Raw genomic sequence first — 19,514 nt, forward strand, 5'->3', positions numbered from 1 at the left:
CCCTGCCTGTTTTACCCACCAATTCCCCATTTAGAAACTCCCTAACCCTGAGGTGTAAAAACCTTGTCCTCCTCACATCCAATGCTGACCTATTGAGGCCCAGCTTAGGGGGAGACAGCCCGCGTACACAAATAAAAAAGATTGCTTTAATTGATCGCTTGCTTTAATTAATTGACCGTATGGTTTGGGCCGGTGGTCTTCCTCCTTGAATCTTTGGGATTTACAGTGGCATCCGTGCAGTTGTGCATGCATGTTTGATACAGCCTAGGTGTCGTGATTGAGTTCATTTCCTTTGCTGGTTAAAGAATTAATAGGCAAGAAAATTCTCCAGCGCAACAGGGAGCAGTAGAAAAATTCCAAGCACCAAAGTCAGCCGCAGACAGAATCAGCAGTTGAAGAAAGGCGTTTATTGGGGGTGAGGAAACACATACACACAACAGACAAACTGACAAAGAGCTTCTGCAGAGGGGAAACTCAGAAAGCCAAAAGATCCAATCTCTTCCAGCAAGCTGCGCTCGCTTTAAATCCTCTGAAGAGTTTTCCTCACCTAATTTAGGATTGGTCAGTTTGAAGAATGATAGAATGGTTGATTGGCCCAGAGCTTTTGAGTGACATGTCCAGATCCCGCCTTGCACTTGTTGAGCCAGTCCATCAGCAGGGGGCCTGTGGGTGGGAGACAAAAGCCAAAAGGCCTTTGTTTTAAGCTGCCAGGCTTTTGTCAAGTCAAGAAGGTGAGGACTGAAGCTGGCCATTATGGAAATTCGCCACTTTTATTAGCTTAGCCATGCCCCTCCCCATCTGCCTACCAGGGAGTCTAACTCCTAGTCTCTCGTGTTTAAATGTGTTTGGGGGGTGGGCTTGCTCATGTGTGTTCATAGAGTTCCGAGGTTGACATCAGGTGTTTCCCTCAATCACTGTCTGCCTTACTTATTGAGGCAGGTCTTTCCCTTGAAAGCAGAGCTCATGGGTGGAGCTGGTCTAGCTAGCATCTTTGCTCCGTCTCCTGCATGCTCTGATAATAGATGGTTTGTCATGACCACCTGTCATTTCTACTAGTTCTGAAGATCCCAACTCTGGTCATCACCCTTGCATGGCAAGGGTTTCCCACAAAGCCGTATCCCCAGGCCCCAGTGTCTTTCGGTAGAAGGAGCATTTTACCAAATTTGGGAGCCACCACCCATCCTCAGACCAGACTCAGCCACCCATCCTTAATAAACCAAAGAAAAGAGCCAAATAGTGTAAAGCAAAAAAAGGGGGGGGGGACTTACTCATTCTGGGCACACTGGGAAGAGGAGCAAATGATCCCATGGTCCCCCTCTCTAAGTCTTCTTTGTGAGGTGCTCTGAAGGGAGATTAAAGTTTAAATAGGGGGCCAGCATGTGCACACCCACGCTGTCTCATCTGACGTGACCCTGCACACCTGTGACCCATTGTTGTATGGGCTCAGTCTCAGCCGGGGAGGTGATGGACAAGCTGGTAAGCCTGTGCGAAGTCTCTTTCACAAGTTCCCCCTCTCTGCTAGTGCCTTTTTCTTCTCCCAGCATGAGATTCCTGCAGAAATGCCCATTTCCTTGCCGTCCCTTGTTTCAATAGATAGCCAGACTGAGAGGCACAGAATGTCCCTTTAGAATAACTGCTCCTGTCAGGCCCAGCCTTACCTAACTAAACCCAGAGGAAGAAAAATGGCAAAGAGACAGCAAAAAGTTGAGAAATGTTAGGGAAGTCATGTTGTCTCCACAAAAAAAAAAAAAAAAAAAAAAAAAAAAAAAAAAAAAAATCCAGTTACGTCTGGATATTTCCATATACTTGCAAAATGCGAGTTTTAATTATATATATTTTTTCCCATTGTGATTTGATTTCTTAGTGTCAGCGATGTAAAGTTTCAGGGATAGTGCCTCCCACTCTTGAGAGCTAAGGTCAGACTGTGTACAGACTGTATACAAACACACACACACACACACACACACACACACACACACACACACACACACACGCCAGGCCGAGACGTCTCCCAAGCTACTTTCAGGCCATTTCACTCCACCCTCTTTGAAAAACCTCTTCCCTCAGGTTCACACTGTACCAAAGACACCCACCCCACCCATCTGAAATAACGGTGCGCTTCCTTTGCTTCCTGCTCACTGATGGAAGAGCGTGGTTCAGGCCTCTCACTTCCTCGAGTCCACAGCCATTACCCTCAAAGACTTTTATAGTAACCCTGGGTTACAATCCCCTAGCCTCCTGGTGCCTGATAGTACTGTCCATTCTTCCACAGGGGCTCAAGGCCATGGTGAAAGCCTAGCTTCTCACCCCCATAAGTTTCTCATCTCACAAAGGAAAAATTTAAATATCACGGGGCTGGAGAGATGGCTCAGCGGTTAAGAGCACTGGCTGTTCTTCCTGAGGTCCTGAGTTCAATTCCCAGCAACCACATGGTGGCTCACAACCATCCATAATGAGATCTGGTGCCCTCTTCTGGCCTGTAAGCATGCATGTAGGCAGAACACTGTATACATAATAAATTAAAAAAAAAAAAATTTAAATATCACATCCCTCAGCCCAAGCTTCCTCCTTCCATTGTTCCTCTTGGTCCCGATGGGCTTTTTGACCTGTGATCTTCCCCCCCCCCCCCCGGGACAGGGTTTCCCTGTGTAGCTTTGGTGCCTGTCCTGGAACTCGCTCTGTAGACCAGGCTGGCCTCAAACTCAAAGAGATCCGCCTGCCTCTGCCTCGAGTGCTGGGATTAAAGGTGTGAGCCGCCGCGCCGCCACCGCCCGGTCTGTGATCTTTTTCACGCCTTTGATTTTCATCATGCTCATGTGTCCTCCCCTCTCGTACCAGCTCCGATGTCAAAGGCCATCATTAAAATCATCCTACTACAGTGGATGCTTAGGGCTGGACTGCCTTTCATTTCCACAACATCAGCCTACCCAACCTCAGTCAGTCCTGAATGAACTCCACCATTCACCTCCCTTGTGGAAGGGTCTGCCCACCTGAGGGTTGGCAGAGAAATCACAAAACCAATTCAGATGGGTATCACCATACATCTTGATTACTGAGTTCCGTGGGTGATCTACACTCTTGATGTATTACGCGGGGACCCCGAGGGTATCCCACGCGTGGAGGGAAGCATGCTGGGCAGATGCAGTGGCGGGCTGGGGGTGACCCACTCCATGTGGGCATGGCGACGGGGGTGGGGGTGGTGGAGGGGTGGGTGGACAGTCACAACCCAGATGCTACATCTAGCGGAAATGGTTTATTATGATAGAGAGATGAAGAGAAGATTTGACAGAGGGAGAAAAAGAGAAAGAAAGAGAGGTCGAGGGGTGCACACCTCATGGGAGTGGAGGAGGGAAGGAGGGAGGGGAGAGAGAGAGAGAGAGGAAGGGGCGGAGTTTTTCCTTAAGAAGAGGCTTCTATGTCAGGACGCAGGTCGGCCCCAAAGGTCGGGTCAGAATATTAACATACACCGCTGGAAACCTTAACTGTAGTTCTCTGGAAAGCCTGAGATGCCTTTGTCTGCGATTGCTATTTTCTCTGACTCATCCTCGGAAGACAATTTGCTGCAGACGCTGCAGAACTGACCTTGTTTGTAGAATCCTAACTATATTTAACTGACATACAATCTCATTTAGTCTGAGCTCAACGGTTTGTAACCTGAGTTAAACAAACCCCCGGAGGAGTACGGGGGGCATTCAAGGGAGTACAGACACACATACTCAGTTACATTGTGCAAAGCTTTATAAATTCTTAATTGATACATCTGAAAACGTCCCCATAAATTGTCCGTTCTCAAACACCCCCCCCACACACACACACACATTCTCAGTTTTGTTTTAATGTTCTTACTGCTGTTACTGTTCATTTTTTGAGCTAGGGTCTCACTATGTGGCCTTGACTGGCCCGGAACTCACTGTGTAGACCAGGCTGGCCTCCAACTCAGAGAGATCCATCCAGCTGCCTCTGCTTCTGCTTCCTGGAGTTCTGGGATTAAAGGCATGCTTCACTGCACCCAGTCCATTTTATTGCTGTTTTTCCTTTGAAGAGAAAGTGCATCCATTCCATCCCTCTGATATCTTACTGCGGTACGCTATCCAATGATGTAAGGTCCTGAAAAAAATAATTCAAGAGACATTTTAAGACTTGCTTTATTCTTTATGTGTAATTTTTGTTCTTTCTCTCTTTTTTTAATTGAGACATACTGTTCCTCCATAATCCATATGTAACCCCTAGAACTGTGTTGATCCTCCTGCTTCTGCCTCTCAAGCACAGGAACTAAGGGGTGAGTCACCACATCCAGCTTCCAGGGTCACGTCGAAATCTTAATATCACTGAAGCTGTTATGTATTAAGCGGCACTGTTTACAGTATAAGGGAGGCCACGAGGCACAACAAAACCCACTGAAAGAGTTTATTAAGGGAAGGGAATAGAAAGGGTGTACATAGGCCTCTGGAATGATCCTGCAGGAAGAGAGAGAAGGAGTAGGTAGGGGAAACCCGCTTTTATAGGTCCCCGCCCCCCACCCCATTCACATATGGGCTTATGTAGCTACACCACACATGTGCATAGATTATGTGATCACGCAGTGCACGAATTATATAGGACCTAAGGCCCTAGGATGACTAAGCATCTACTTGCCTGGCTACTAGACAGTGCATGCATGGTCATATAGCTGAGGGCGTGGCTAGGAATTCTAACAGAAGCTTTCTTTAATCAGTGCACTGTAAGCCCACAGCAGGGATTCCTGTCTGTAACACATCTTCCTTAAGAGTAAAGCACTTTTATAAGTGGAGTATTTAGCCTAAATAAAGGTGTTTCGAGTTTGCATCTATTGTAAGGTACGGCGCGAAGGGTACTGGTGATTCTGCTCCTGACTCACAAGTGTGAGAGCCACCGTTACGTTTTAAGTTTTAATTACTGTGCCTAAGAGATCCATACAACAAAAAGACCTCTAACTTGTAAGGCCTGGCCCAAGGACAGGTACTCCTGAGATGCAGGAGGCTGTTGCTCATACACAGTGACAAGCCGCATGTTTTCACTCCCCTAAGTTCAGTTGACCCAACTACACCAGATGTACTCGGTCACACGTAGGTGGCAGGGAGTACATCAGGATGCAAGCTTGCCCCCCCCACCCCCACTGGATGAAGGCGGGAAGTAGGCAGCCTTGTGGGTTTGCCTTCATAAGCACCTGACCAACGTAGCTTAATGGCCATTTTCTGGGAACCCTGGGATGGACCTGGCCAGAGTCCATCATCCTGGCCAGTATTTAATTAAAGCTTCCTTCAAATTTGGCTCAAAATTGTAGTAGTGGCCTTATTTTCACCCGGCCCCCGTGGGATTAACACAAGGAAAGTTGATGGGGGGTAAGGGTACCTTCTCCAGCTATGGCAAGGCTTTAGGACTTGGAGCATGTGTGTGCGTGCGTGCGAGGTGGGGAGGGGATCTGTAGCAAAGTGAGGTTCCGGATTTTCTCCATTCACAGTGAATGAGGTTTTTGTGAGTGAGACTGCCAAATGCCGACGTCCCCTTTGCTAGTGTCCACCACTGTATGCCAGTCACATATTTTGTTGAATTCAAGGAAAGGGAGCTGTAGCTGTGTCTTAATTTCTGTTCCTGCTGCTGTGATAAAATGCCCTGACAATAGCAATTCTTCTGAAGGAAGAATTTATTCTGGCTCAAAGTTCAAGAGCGTGGTCTGTCATGACAGAGAAATCAAGGCAGGTGTCAATGCGAAACCATAGCTCTTAAAGGGAATAAAAGATACTATTCTGGAGCCATTTTGAATGACCTTGGCCTGGAAGCATGGATGTCCATTACCCCTAATTCTATCTTCCAACTCAGAAGCAGTTTCATGATGTATTTATAGTTTTACAGAATAGAGAAAGTCAGAAATTAAGATAAATTTAAAATACTTTGATGAGTACATGAGAGTCAGGCACAGCACAATGGGAGAATCTTTTCTATAGGCCTGAGATGCTATCTGATGACATTCTCAGCTTTGGAGTTGGTAGAAGCCAGTGGATCTGTTAGATCAATAGATTTCAAAAGGTTTCTAACTATTAGTTACATGATGTCAGTTCAGACATAGAAGTGGGAAATGAACGGATGTTCTGGAGGGCTAGAACGAACCCAAGAAAAGCTAACGAGCCTTTAGACCTGCAACATTCCAATCTCTCCATAGTACTAAAATTCTGGCCAACCAATCTGTCTCTGAAGACACTGCTTCCTTTCAAGGGTTTCTGTCCACATCTGCAGGAGCTTGAAGCAGCTGGTCATATGGACTTCGTGCTCAGGAAGCAGATGGCAAAGAATGCTTGCTGCTGCTCACCCCCCTTTGTCCATTATACAGAGACACAGTCCAGGACCCCAGCCAGGGAATGGTGCCACCCACAGTGGGCAGGACTTCCCACTTCACTTAACATGACAATGAGTGCCCAGAGGTCATCTCCTAGGTGATTCTTGAGTTGACAAAACTGACCTGCACAAGGTGAAAAGCTTTATGTTGACTTCCAACAAGTAAACAACGGAGCTTAAAACAAAAAGAGCATGGCTCTGGGTTGATGTTTTCAACATTTGTTCTGACTGATATGAAAAGGTTTTCATCAACATTTATCAAAAGATTACACATATTATAAGTTCATATGCATTTTTCCTTAACCTCGGGGAACATTAATGATCCCCTGGTAAGTCTGAATTCACAGAGGCCCATTATTCTTTTTCTTTTTAATATTCTCTAAGTTTTCACAAAGCAGACATGATATCACTATGAAAAGTCTTATATACAGATTAGAACAATCAGCTCCCTAAATGTAGCCTAGAATGTAGAGCTGGCTTTGTTGTTGTTTGTTTTTGCTCTTTTAAGGGGCTTGCCACCCAGGTACCAAATAAATCACACAAAGAGGCTTATTCCTTTTTTTTTTTTTTTTTTTTTGTTGTTGTTGTTTTGAGACAAGGTTTCTCTGTGTAGCTTTGCACCTTTCCTGGAAGTCACTCTGTAGACCAGGCTGGCCTTGAACTCACAGAGATCCACCTGCCTCTGCCTCTCAAGTGCTGGGATTAAAGGCGTGCACCACCACCGCCATGTGAGGCTTATTCTTATTAGAAATGCCTAGCCTTTGCTTGGCTTATTTCTAGCCAGCTTTCCTTAACTTTAAATTATCCCATCTACCATTTGCCTCTGGGCTTTTTCCTTTTCTTACTTCTGAAATCTTACTTTCACTCTTACTCTGTGGCTGGCTGGCTGGGTGCCTGGTCCCTGATGTCCTCCTCCTTGATCCCTGTTGCTTTCTTCCTTTCCTTCCCAGATTTCTCTTCCTATTTATTCTCTCTGCCTGCCAGCCCAGCCTATTCTTTCTCCTGCCTTGCTATTGGCCATTCAGCTCAATCAGACGTTTTAGACAGGCAAAGTAACACAGCTTCACAGAGTTAAACAAATGCAACATGAAGGAATGCAACACATCTTTGCACCATTAAACAAATGTTCCACAGCATAAACAGATGTAACACATCTTAAAATAATATTCTACAACATGGCTTTGTGTTCTCAGATGAAAATTTGTGATTATAGCAATGATACAAAATCCATAACTGTACTTTCTGTTTGAACTAGGAATGGAGACTCATCCATATAACCCCAGAATTTGGAAGGTGGAATCAGAAGAATTACATGTGTGAGAGCAGCCTTGGCTACATAGTGAGTTTTGGGCCAACCTGGGCTTTATGGGACTACTAAGAAGGATTTGAGGGATGAAAAACAACAGTATCATCTCACAGTTAAACGGTAGAAAAAGCTCACCTTTCTAATACTCTTTGAGAAGGACTGAAAATTTAGTACTTGAACTAATTATAGATATTTTGTTCATAACCAAAGTGAAAAGTATAAAATGCATAATTTTCAGTTTTATAGACTATTTAACAGGCTTAATACAATTTTGCCTCCATAAATAAGATCTCTCTAAATGAGAGAGTGTTAGAATGGAAGGGTAGAAAGGCTGAAGTCCTTGACCTTGCTCAGCTGCTCCAGCTCCCAAACTGCTCAGCTCTGGGTTTTCCACTGAGGAGAAAAACAAGCTTCTCTTTGCACAATCTGTTTGGGGTTGGGCTCTCTGCAGCCTGCAGCCACAGCGTGGACCGATTGGCCTGTTCATTCAATCTCAGAGAATTCCTAACAATCCCCCGTGAGCCCAAGACACTTCCTGGATCTACACATCCTTTCTGCCCTTGTCCTTTCCTCTTCTGAAGGCCATCACTGCAGTCAACTGTCCCCATCTGAGGGCCCATGGCATCTTTAGCCCTGAGACTTCAGATGAACCTTGGAAGTAGCATCCAAACATCTTTGTACCAACAGACCTGATTTAAATGATTTGATTTAAGGCTGTTTTTTTGTTTTGTTTGTTTTGTTTTTGTTTTGTTTTGTTTCTTCTAAATGGTCTCCTCAAGACTTAGGGATCTATGCAGAAGAGGAAGTGGAAAGTGGAAAGACTATAAGAGCCTGAGGTGGTGGGCGATTTTAAGGAAACAGCATTTTGTAGACACAACAGGGCTGAGGCCCATATGCATTCACAGAGACTGTGACCCCACACACCGACCTGTGCAAGCTCAAGGCAGACAAAACTTCTGAATGGAGGAGAGGAGGTAGTCACCAAGTTCCTTCCCTAGCCAAAACGCTACTTGTCAATAACAGCTGCTGAGGGAGCGACAGTCAGTGTTCTTCAACAGGGTGAGGGGAAGCTTAACAACCACACTCAGGACATGCTCGGGAGTGTAGCAAGCTTTCTTGTCGGACTATCCTTGTACCACCAGCCCCCCAAAAACAACATTGAGACTTCTTTTTTTTTTTTTTAAAGATTTATTTATTTATTTTGTATACAGCATATATGACTGCAGGCCAGAAGAGGGCACCAGATCTCATTACAGATGGTTCTGAGCCACCATGTGGTTGCTGGGAATTGAACTCAGGACCTCTGGAAGATTAACCTCTGAGCCATCTCTCCAGCCCGAGACTTCTTATTAATCATGAAAGCTTAGCCATTAGCTTAGAATTGTCCCACTAGCTCTTATAACTTAAAATAACCCGTTTATATTAATCTAAATTCTACCACGTGGCTCAGTTACCTCTACTCTGTACCGTATAGCCGACATCTTCAGTGTCTCCCTGGCATCTCTTCCTTTCTTCTTCCCAGCGTTCCTCTCTCTTCCCCCAGAAATCCTATTCTCTCCTGCCTAGCTATTGGCTGTCCAGCTTTTTATTAAACCAATCATGATGACACACACATCTTCACACAGTGTAAACAAATGTCCCACAGCACGGGAGTGTGTTAGCCACAACAGACTCTGTATTTTTTTTTTTTTTTTTTTTTTTTTTTGAGACGGTTTTTGTAGTTTGCGCTTTCTGGACCATGGTATCAGAACACAGAGATCTCCTGCTCCGGTGTGAAAGCGTGTGGTTGTTTTTAAGAGAGAGAAAGGATAGGCAATTCTGTGGGTCGGAAGTCACAGGAGGATCTGGGAGGAGTTGGGTAACAAGAAAGAATATGCTAAATATATATATCGTGTGAAATTCTACAAGAATAAATTGAATTTTAAAAGTTTTTACAACGGCGCAAAAGCAATATGCATTCTGTGGAAACCAGACTTTGAATTGTGGACCCCCCATCACTCCCATCATCACCCCCAGCCCCACCCACTCGCAGACAGGGTTTCCCTGTGCAGCTCTGACTGTTCTGGAACTCACAGAATCCACCTGCCTCTGCCTCCTGAGTGCAGGGATTAAAGGTGTGTGCCACCACTGTGTGGCTTGAATTGTGCATTTTAATTTGGGCGGGGGATGTGTGTGTGTGTGTGTGTGTGTGTGTGTGTGTGTGTGTGTTTTGTTTTGAGACAGAGTCTCTCTATAGAGCCTTGGCTGTCCGGAAACTCACTATGTAAACGATACTGGCCTTGAACTCACAGATTCCCCCCCTTGTCTTGTCCCCCAAGTGCTGGGATTAAAAGTATGGGCCACCATGCCCGCCCTCAATGGATTTTAACTTTAATTGACAACCCAATTCTGTCTTTGGATGTCTCACAAATATTTCAGAATGAAGACTTCTGAAACCAAGTCTCAATCATCCATTCAGATGTGTTCCCCATTCATTCTTCCATCTGGGCCATTTCCATTTGAGCTATCGAAAGGATTCTAGGTACATCGACTTTAACATTGTCCATACTTTCCTTTGCGTCTGCCTCCTCCAGCCCTAATTTCAATCGGAAATCAGCCATCACGAAGCCCCATGGGTAATACTTCTGTACAGCCTCTGTGGATTGACTTCTCCTTGTTTCTTCTCTCACAACAATCTAAGCCACTAAGAACTTCTCTGCTGCTTTATTTTTGGAACTGGGACTCACTGCGTAACCCTGGCTAGCCTGGAATTCACTTTTTTTTTTTTTTTTTTTCTGAGACAAGGTTTCTCAGTGTAGCTTTGCGCCTTTCCTGGAACTCACTTTGGAGACCAGGCTGGCCTTGAACTCACAGAGATCCTCCTGCCTCTGCCTCCCAAGTGCTGGGTTTAAAGGCATGGGCCACCACCGCCCAGCCTGGAATTCACTTTGTAGACTAGGCTGGCCTCTGCCTCCCAAGTGCAGGAATTAAAGGAGTATGCCACCTGACCTGACATGCATGTATGTTTGTTTGTTAATTGAATATTATTTTATGTGTATGGGGGCTTTGCCTGCATGTGTGTCTGCATGTATGTGCCTGGTGCCCACGAAGGTCAGGCAAGGCCATCAGATCCCTAGAACTGGAGCTACTGACAGTTGTAAGCCATTTTGTGGGTGCTGGAAGTCAAACCTGGCTCCTTTGGAAGAGCAGCCAGTGATCTTAACTTCTGAGCCATCTCTCTAGTCTTTTTTATTATTTTTTTAAAAAACAAGGTCCTGGGCCAGTGAGCTGTCTCGTCAGGTAAACCCCACCACCACCACCCCACCCCACCACCACCCCGGAAGCGACCTGATGACCCGAGTTTCATCCTCAGCCCTTGGACAAGGGTCCAAGGACGGAACAGCCTGTGCAAAGGTGTCCTCTGACCTCCACAGATGAGCTGTGGCACAGCTGCCCACCCACAATAATACATCTAAAACTGAAAAAGAGAGAGAAAGCAGGGCCTGCTCTGCCAGCCGGAAACACAAGGTCCCCAGACTCTGAAGCCCTGAGAAGAAAGCAGGATGCTGTCACTCCAGGCTCTGTGTGTCTCATTTCCTTCATCCTTTACCTAATCCATTATCCTCACAGAAGCCAGGGAACAGTTGGAAAGACAAATTTGATCATGTCTTCCTAACATCCTCCAATGACTGTCCACTGTATTCAACTAGAAGTAAACCAGCCTTAATATCACCTCCAAGGCATTGAATGATTTACCCCCCACAGATCACTAATCTTCTCTCATACGAGGCCCCTGGGTTCACTGCGGCCCACTCACATTATCCCTCTCCAGTTTCAGGGTTGGACAGGCAGGCAATTCTTTGCTTATTCAAGATTTTCTCAGTATACAATATTCTTTGCTCATTCAAAACATGTTCAGTATACAATATTCTTTGCCAGGCTGTGCCTTCCAGGCTAAATTTGAATGTGTTCTTATTTTCTCCTAGCAACCTAATTCAGTTGTGTTCAGTTGTTATACACAGTCTTTATCACTGGCCATATCCATTTTCTCATTTCTTTGTTATTTCAAACAGTGCTCCTATAATATTTTTATATTTGCATCCAAGAGTTCCTCTAAATCAATATATTTTAAACTAGGGGCCATAACATGCTGGTGAAGTGTGTGTGTGTGTGTGTGTGTGTGTGTGTGTTGTGTGTGTGTGTGTGTGTGTGTGTGTGTGTGTGTGTGTGTGTGTTTAAAGAAAAGAAAAAGAGGGGCTGAGAATGTAGCTTAGTTGGCAGAGTTGATTCAGTTCCCAGCACTGCATAAACTAGATGTCTGTAATCACAGCACTTGAAAAGTGGAAACAGGAGTGTCAGGAGTTCAAGGTCATCTTTTGTTACACTGAGAGTTTGAGGCCAACCTGGGCTACATAAGACCCTGTCTCAAAATAAAATAAACGAATAAACAAATACATAAAAACATAGAAGAAGATAAAATATGCACTGTGTGTAACAAGCATAAGCTTTGTTTTACGAAACATTTATTTTAGGTGTGTGTCTGTCTGTCTGTATGTGGTATGCATGTGTAAAGTAAAATAAATCTATTTCTATAAATTAAAAAATGTAGGCTGGAGAGATGTTCTAGAGGTTAAGATCACTGGCTTCCTTTCCAGAGGACCCAGGTTCAATTCTCAGCACCCACACAGCAGCTTGTAACTGTCAGTGACTCCAGTTCTAGGAGATCTGATGCCCTTTTCCGACCTTCCTGGGGGCCAGGCATGGAAACAAGACATCCGTACACTTACAGCTATGGTAGAACAACAGGGTAACTTTTTGAGGTTAGAAAGTCACAATTCCAGTACGTATTTTAGGAACAGTACGCATTGTTTAGGGCCTGACATTCAGTGACACTTTTGAACACTCGTACAAGATTTCCAGTGGAAAAACATCTGAGCATGTGTTCCACACTCTGCTCTTGGACCACATTGCGTTAGTTTCCATAAACTCCTGTTCACATAAACAGTACCTTTTCTGCAAAGGGGGAAGATCCTCGGAGTTAAACATCTCACAAACATTTTCTAAGAGTGAGTTATCTATGTAGAAAGCCGTTGTTTGGGTACACAGACAGTGACGGAAACCAGGCGGTCCCCAGTTGGAGCATAGGTTCTCTTTCCATAACTTTCCACATCACCGATTTACATTATGGCTAGAAATAAATCTTCTGTGTTTATTTAAACACTGAAAGTGCAGAACACATTCATTGTATTGTATAAAACTCTACTGGAAAAATCCTGGCTGCTTAGGGTAGTAATCCCCAATCCCTGGACAGAATACCATGTACATGTGCTGTTTTCTATTCTGGGCTCCACTCCGTCCACTCTGGCCCTTTAACCTACCTCTACTGCACGGCAAAGAACACTGTCACTTAGCCAATCCTAGCAAGCCAGAGCAGACAGCTGGCTCTGCCTAGAACTTGAAGGGAATTGAAAGGCAATCTACCCTGAAGCATTTACCCTATCGCTGACTCCCCACCACCCCAGACTTGTTAGGTATCAGCCAGAAGACCCTTGTAAAATTCAAATTACTTACTTTGGAAGAAGTGACATTTTTTTTTTAGCTATTATCCATTAGTTGAAAGGCAGGATCATGTCCTTGAATTTGAACGAGTGGGATAGAAATAATTTAGATCTTAGGTCAGTACAAATGAAAGGCAAGAAAAGGTGTGTGTGTGTGTGTGTGTGTGTGTGTGTGTGTGTGTGTGTGTGTGTGATATGTACCATATCTGTGTAGATGTCCATGGAAACAGAAGAGAACATCAGTCCCCGTGGATCTGGAGTTATAGGCAGTTCTAAGCCACCTGACATGGGTCCTGACAACCAAAATCAAACCCTCTGAAAGAGCAGCAAGTCTTTTAGCCCAGACCATGGCCCCAGACCCTCAGAAAGGTATGTCTAAAGTGGAGCAACCCAGACCCTCAGAAAGGTCTGTCTAAAGTGGAGCAACCCAGACCCTCAGAAAGGTATGTCTAAAGTGGAGCAACCCAGACCCTCAGAAAGGTCTGTCTAAAGTGGAGCAACCCGAGCATCCCTGCTGGGGGAGGAGAGAGAAGAGCAGGAGACAAATTCTCCCCACTTGGCATCAGTGGAGTCTTGGATGACCCACACTCCAGCCCCCCTCTGTTCTGTCATCCACACGCTTTACCCACGGTGCATCCCAGGTGCTGCTCTATCCTGTCATTCAAACACAGCATCCCAGAAGCCGATGCTCAGAATACAAAAACCATCCAGGTTCGGGAGCCCATCTGATTTTTCTGTCACCCTCTCAATTCTATTATAATTATCTTTAGGGCCTGCCTGAACCTTCTTTTATCCAGGTTTTTTTTTTTTTTTTTTTTTTTAATTTTCAATCAACTCAAAGAGATATTCTACTTAAGCAAAACAAACCGTATAACCCAAGCCAGCAATGGAAGGGGAATACTGAATTAAAAAAGCATTTGCAGAAGGCGAATTCAGGCGAAGAGCAGGTCTGTTTCTCGGCCAACTGAACCTTCTGCCGTCTTGTGAGAGGCACTTTTTCTTCTTAACTGAAGGAGCCAAATGACATGTTTTGTTAGACAGAATCCCTCAATGGCTGATATAAACAAGAGGTCTTTTGAAGGGAGGGTAATGAAGACAATTGAAGGTCAAGCTGTCATTGTGAATCAAGATTCAGTTGTAGGAAGTGAGCTGTAAATAGGTCACCTGCCCTAGTGCTCAAGAGCCCAGGACTCCTGCATTTTGAAGTAGGAAGACAGAGTTCCCCACATCAAGAGCTCACAACTTCTCTGATTCCATATCACTCTCTAAAGCAAGATTTCCGTTAAACCTATTCGCAATGAGGTATAAAATGACCAAGTTACTCCTTTGTTTATTTTTCCCCTCCTCTTGCTCAAAAGTCATAATGCATGTCAACAGACCAAACACTAAGAAGCCCCACATAGAAGAAACCTGTCTGATTTTGTTTTATTCCAAGTGTCCACCGTATTTGACAATGGACTTCCACACTGAATAACTACTAAAGCTTTCGGGGAATCTTCAGTCTCATGAGTCACATGCTCTTATAGGTTGTTTTCAACAGATAGTCATGGAGGCTTGATATGCACCAGGTATTGGTGAGTGAGGCAGGGAGGTGTGGGAGGAAAGGGTGCAAGCAAGAAGAAACAGTGTGGGAGCCCATTTTCAGGTTCCTCGTGGCTTTACCCAGCAGGTCCACATAGAGAGGATGATCAGGACCACGGGCCTGAGTGCAGGTGTCTGAGATGGTCTGCACTTGGCTGGGCTGGGGGAGGAGGTCTTTTGCTCCACTCCTTGGCTTCTCTATAAAAACCCTGGGGCAGAGACAGTCAGGGCTCCTTGGAATAGGTTCCAGGCCCTCTCGAGGCTATCCTTTATTTTCTATCTGTTTATCTCCGCAATCTAAATCCTTCTATCTAATATTTCCTGCTGCTTGCACTCAAGAAAACTCTAGGGAACTGTGGGGTTGGTGGGTAAACGCCCCACAAAACAGTCGATATGGGAGCAGAGTATGCTCCTTCTTCCTGTTAGAGCCTGAGAAGCAGATGGTGTAATGTTGCATTAGGAGATTGATTGGGAAAGGATTCATCTTGATCCAAGGGCCTTGCCCAGTGTTGCTGAAATCACACTATCTCTAAGAGTTGGGTGCCAGCCAGGTCCTAGGTGGAAGCAGTCAGGCCGCTTCAGAGTAGGACACAAAGGTCAGGGAAGCTTGTCACCTGCCAAGAGAGCATGGCTACTCAGAGACTGATTCAGGTTTAACTCTCTGTTGTCCAAATCCAAAGCCATGTATCACAATGCAGACCCCCCTATCGATGCCACCTACTCAAAAGACGCATGCTGTCACTGTCTTTCCAGATACTTACTTCCTGGAGGCTCCTGTGGGATCCCAAGACCAGGGCGTGGGATATAGCAGAGGAGGGATAATACACATGTCATCTCCAGTCTTAGGGAATGTGGCAGCAGGACACCATGTCATCTTCAGATGTGCCATAGCTGTCTGAGCACCACAAAGGAGCACACGTCTCCATGCGTGCATTAAACTAGCCTGTTGTCCCGAGCTTAGAATGGAAGGCCAGAGTAGCCTTGCCAAGTTCTGGTTGCTCTGCAGTTCTGAGTTTTGAAAGATGGAAGTGTCCTTGACTCATCTCAAAAGTGGAAGTGTACGCATCCACCCCAGGGCCAAAACGTAGTTGGTTGTTTTTTGACTCTTTGCTCTTTTGGAGGGCCCACTACCCAGCTCCCAAATAAATAACACACACGGAGTCTTATTCTTTCTTATAAATGTCAGGCCTTAGCTTGCCTTGTTACCAGCCAGCTTTTCTTAGTTTAGATTATCCCATCTGCCTTTTGCCTCTGGGTTTTTACCTTTCTCTATTCTGTGTACCTTTACTTCTTACTCTGTGGCTGGCTGTGTAGCTGGGTGGCTGGCCCCTGGAGACCTCCTCCTTTTCTTGCTCCTTGACGTTTTCTTAGCAGATTTCCCCTCCCATTGATCTCTGTCTGCCAGCCTGCCTATCCTTTCTCCTGCCTTGTTATTAGCCATTCAGCTCTTTACTAGACTAATCAGGTGTTTTAGACAGGCAAAGTAACACAGCTTCACAGAGTTAAACAAATGCAACATAAAAGAATGCAATATATCTTTGCATCATTAAACAAATATTTCACAGCATCAACAAATGTAACACATCTTAAAATAATAGTCTACAACAGGCTGGTGTGTATGTGTGGAGACCAGAGGTGGACTCAGGATACCTTCATCAACCTCTTTTCACTTTACTGAGACAGAGTCTGTTGCTGAACCCAGAACTCACCCATCCAGCTTCTCTGGAGCGCCAGTCTTACCCTCAGGAATCCCTGCTTCCATTTCTCAAGTGCTAGGATTACAGACAAGCTGCCCTGGGTATCTAGATTTTTTATATGGATGTTAGGGACCTGAACTACAGCCTTCATACGTAAGCAACAACCACTTTATCCACTAAGCCATCTTCTCCCAACCTTGAAAACACTGCATCTCGTTTCTGGTACAGCCTTTATACTCTCTTACACTACAAGACGGTTCAGGTTAGAGATGACCATTGACATGTCCCTTTAGGTCAAAAACAGAGCTCCAGGTTCTTTCTGCCTTAGGGTATCCATGTAAATTGCCAACGGTCTATACAGGGCAACAGGGTTGGAGGTAGGCACTGGGAAATCCAAAGCAGCAGCTAATTCCTCTAGATAGCCCTTTCCCTCCGGAGTACCACTGTTCCCAAATCTCCTTTCTGTAGAGCATGGGTTTGGATCCCATTTACCTTGACCTTGATTCATGGCTTTGCTGTGTGATCCCTGCATTACATTCAGCCTCAGTTGCACACTGGAAAATGAAGACCTAATGCCCTCCTCCTCATGGGGTGCTTCTAAATGGCTAAGTTCATATATCTCATCAATTCAGACAGTGCTGGGCAGTAAAAATTGTTGGCAGACCTTTATTAAATGGCGGCAGGAACTGGCAGACAAAAGCCAAGGCTCAAGGAAGATGAGCAGGACAGAGTAGCTGGCAACAGCCCCGTAATCTTTGCCTCTGCTGACCCAACCGCCACCCCCACTCTGGTCTCAAATCAAATCTAAAGAACCATGGAAGAACTGACGGATAGCCTAGGCACCCAGCCATCTCCTTCAGGCCAGGGCATGTCTCCAAGATGGAGGCCACATGGGGTAGTATACCGGGAACTATCCTCACAGAAACCCTTTCTTCATCTTTTCTTGGCTGTCTCATCTTAGGCAAATCATTTACAGTCCCAGCCTCTTGCTCTTCTCGTGTGTAAAATGTCAAATAATAATGACATCTGCCCCATGAGACGTTTGTGCAGAGTAACAAGATAGTGTAGGAACGAACTTCAGGGTGTGGTTATATTTTATGTCAAAACCAGCCTCATCTAGAAAACTTCCTGTAGCAATGAACTAACAGGAAGGTTATTGAATTATTGATCAGCAATAATTGTTTAAAGTTTTCCACCGGGCAGTGGTGGCACACGCCTTTAATCCCAGCACTTGGGAAGCAGAGGCAGGCGGATCTTTGTGAGTTCGAGGCCAGCCTGGTCTACAGAGAGAGATCCAAGAAAGGCGCAAAGCTACACAGAGAAACCCTGTCTTGAAAAACCAAAAAAAAAAAAAAAAAAAAAGTTTTCTTTACATTATATGGGTATTTGCTTTTCCTTTCAACTCTGACCCCTGTGGCCTTCATAGCACAAACCCCAGACTCCCTAAATAAGGACTTCTGACAGGAGGGTTGTTTGTTTGTTTACATATTTTTACAGCCCCTGAGTGGTATTGGAGGAATAGCAGGCTACCCACGGCTGCCTTATTGACCAAAGCTGAGCAGAGCTGGTGCTAACACTAATGCGCTCAAGTTCTGTAGCTCAAAAGAACAGAAACATAGCCTGCCCGACTCAGACACTCCCTGTACTTAGGGACAGAAAGCGTGATGCTGGGAAAGTCACCAGTGAATGTAGACCCTGTGGATTAATGTGACTCTGCCTCCAAATGATCCAACTTCAATTTACTTTTCAAATTGCTACCCCTGTCCCCAGTACCTCCAAAGTGAACAGAGAGGACACACAGAGGGTCACAGGAGAGTTTCCTAAAGACAAGGGAGAGGGAGAGGGAGAGGGAGAGAGAGAGAGAACAAACACCATCAAACTCAGGGGTGGTCAGTGTGCTCAGAGCGAAGTGAGAGGTGACCTCCAGTCCTCCACACCCCTCCCCTCTTAACTGGTACTTGTAAAGACTTGGAGTTAAACGGCACATGATTAAAACAAGAAGAAACATAAAGCCACCACTTCATTTCTGAGTGGATAAAAGATTCAGTTCAGAGGTCAAAAATATGTTTTGCTGTGGAATGTATCTTACAATTTCTTTAAAATGTGAAATGAAAGCAATAAACATTTTAAAGAATGCATATTGGCTTCCACAGTAGCATTCTTTTCCCACATTCCTCATCTTGGGACATATTTATACACCTTCCTACGTTGCCATGTTACATCAACTTGCATTTTTCTCCAAGGAAATGGGGAGCTCTAATTCCCATCACTATCGGCACTGTGACGGGATATGTGAGCCTCAAGAGACCAAATCCAGGGGACTAGGTCCCCCCCCCCCTATTTCCTGTTAGTACAGCATCAGCTTTGGCAGGTGGGCATAAACTTTTTGTCTCTATTTCACAATTCTCTGGGCACAGGCTTTGAAGAGACCCCCTACAGTCACCACAGGTGGATCCTTTCTTAGTTCAGTCCTGTAGCCAAAGTTTCTCCAGTTCCTCCCGGTCCAGCAGTCCCACAGCCGCTTATAAAATAATTACACAGGGGCTTAATATTATTTGCAACTTCTATGGCCTACGGGTCAGGCTTCTTACTAGCCAGCTCTTACAATTTAACTCAACTCATAACTATTAATCTATGTATCACCACATGGCTTTACCTGCGTTCATTACATGCTGCTTGCTCCTCGGAGGGCCGTTTGGTGTCTCCTCTTCCTCTCCTTTCTCCTCTGCCTTTCTTGGGTTTTCCCACTGGCTCCATCCTGCCCTGCCATAGGCCAATGCAGCTTTGTTTATCAACCAATCAGAGCAACATAAATTCACAGCATCCAGAAAGACATCCTACAGCACAGTCCTTTAAATCCCAAACTGTCCACTGTTGGTGGGAATGTAAACTTGTACAACCACTGTGGAAATCAGTATGGCGGTTTCTCAGAAAATTAGGAATCGAACTACCTCAAGACCCAGCCATCCCACTCTTGGGCATATACCCAAGGAATGCTGATTCATACCATAAAGATACATGCTCAGCTATGTTCATAGCAGC

The sequence above is a fragment of the Peromyscus leucopus genome, chromosome 14 (assembly GCF_004664715.2).
Source record: "Peromyscus leucopus breed LL Stock chromosome 14, UCI_PerLeu_2.1, whole genome shotgun sequence".
Classification (NCBI taxonomy): domain Eukaryota; kingdom Metazoa; phylum Chordata; class Mammalia; order Rodentia; family Cricetidae; genus Peromyscus; species Peromyscus leucopus.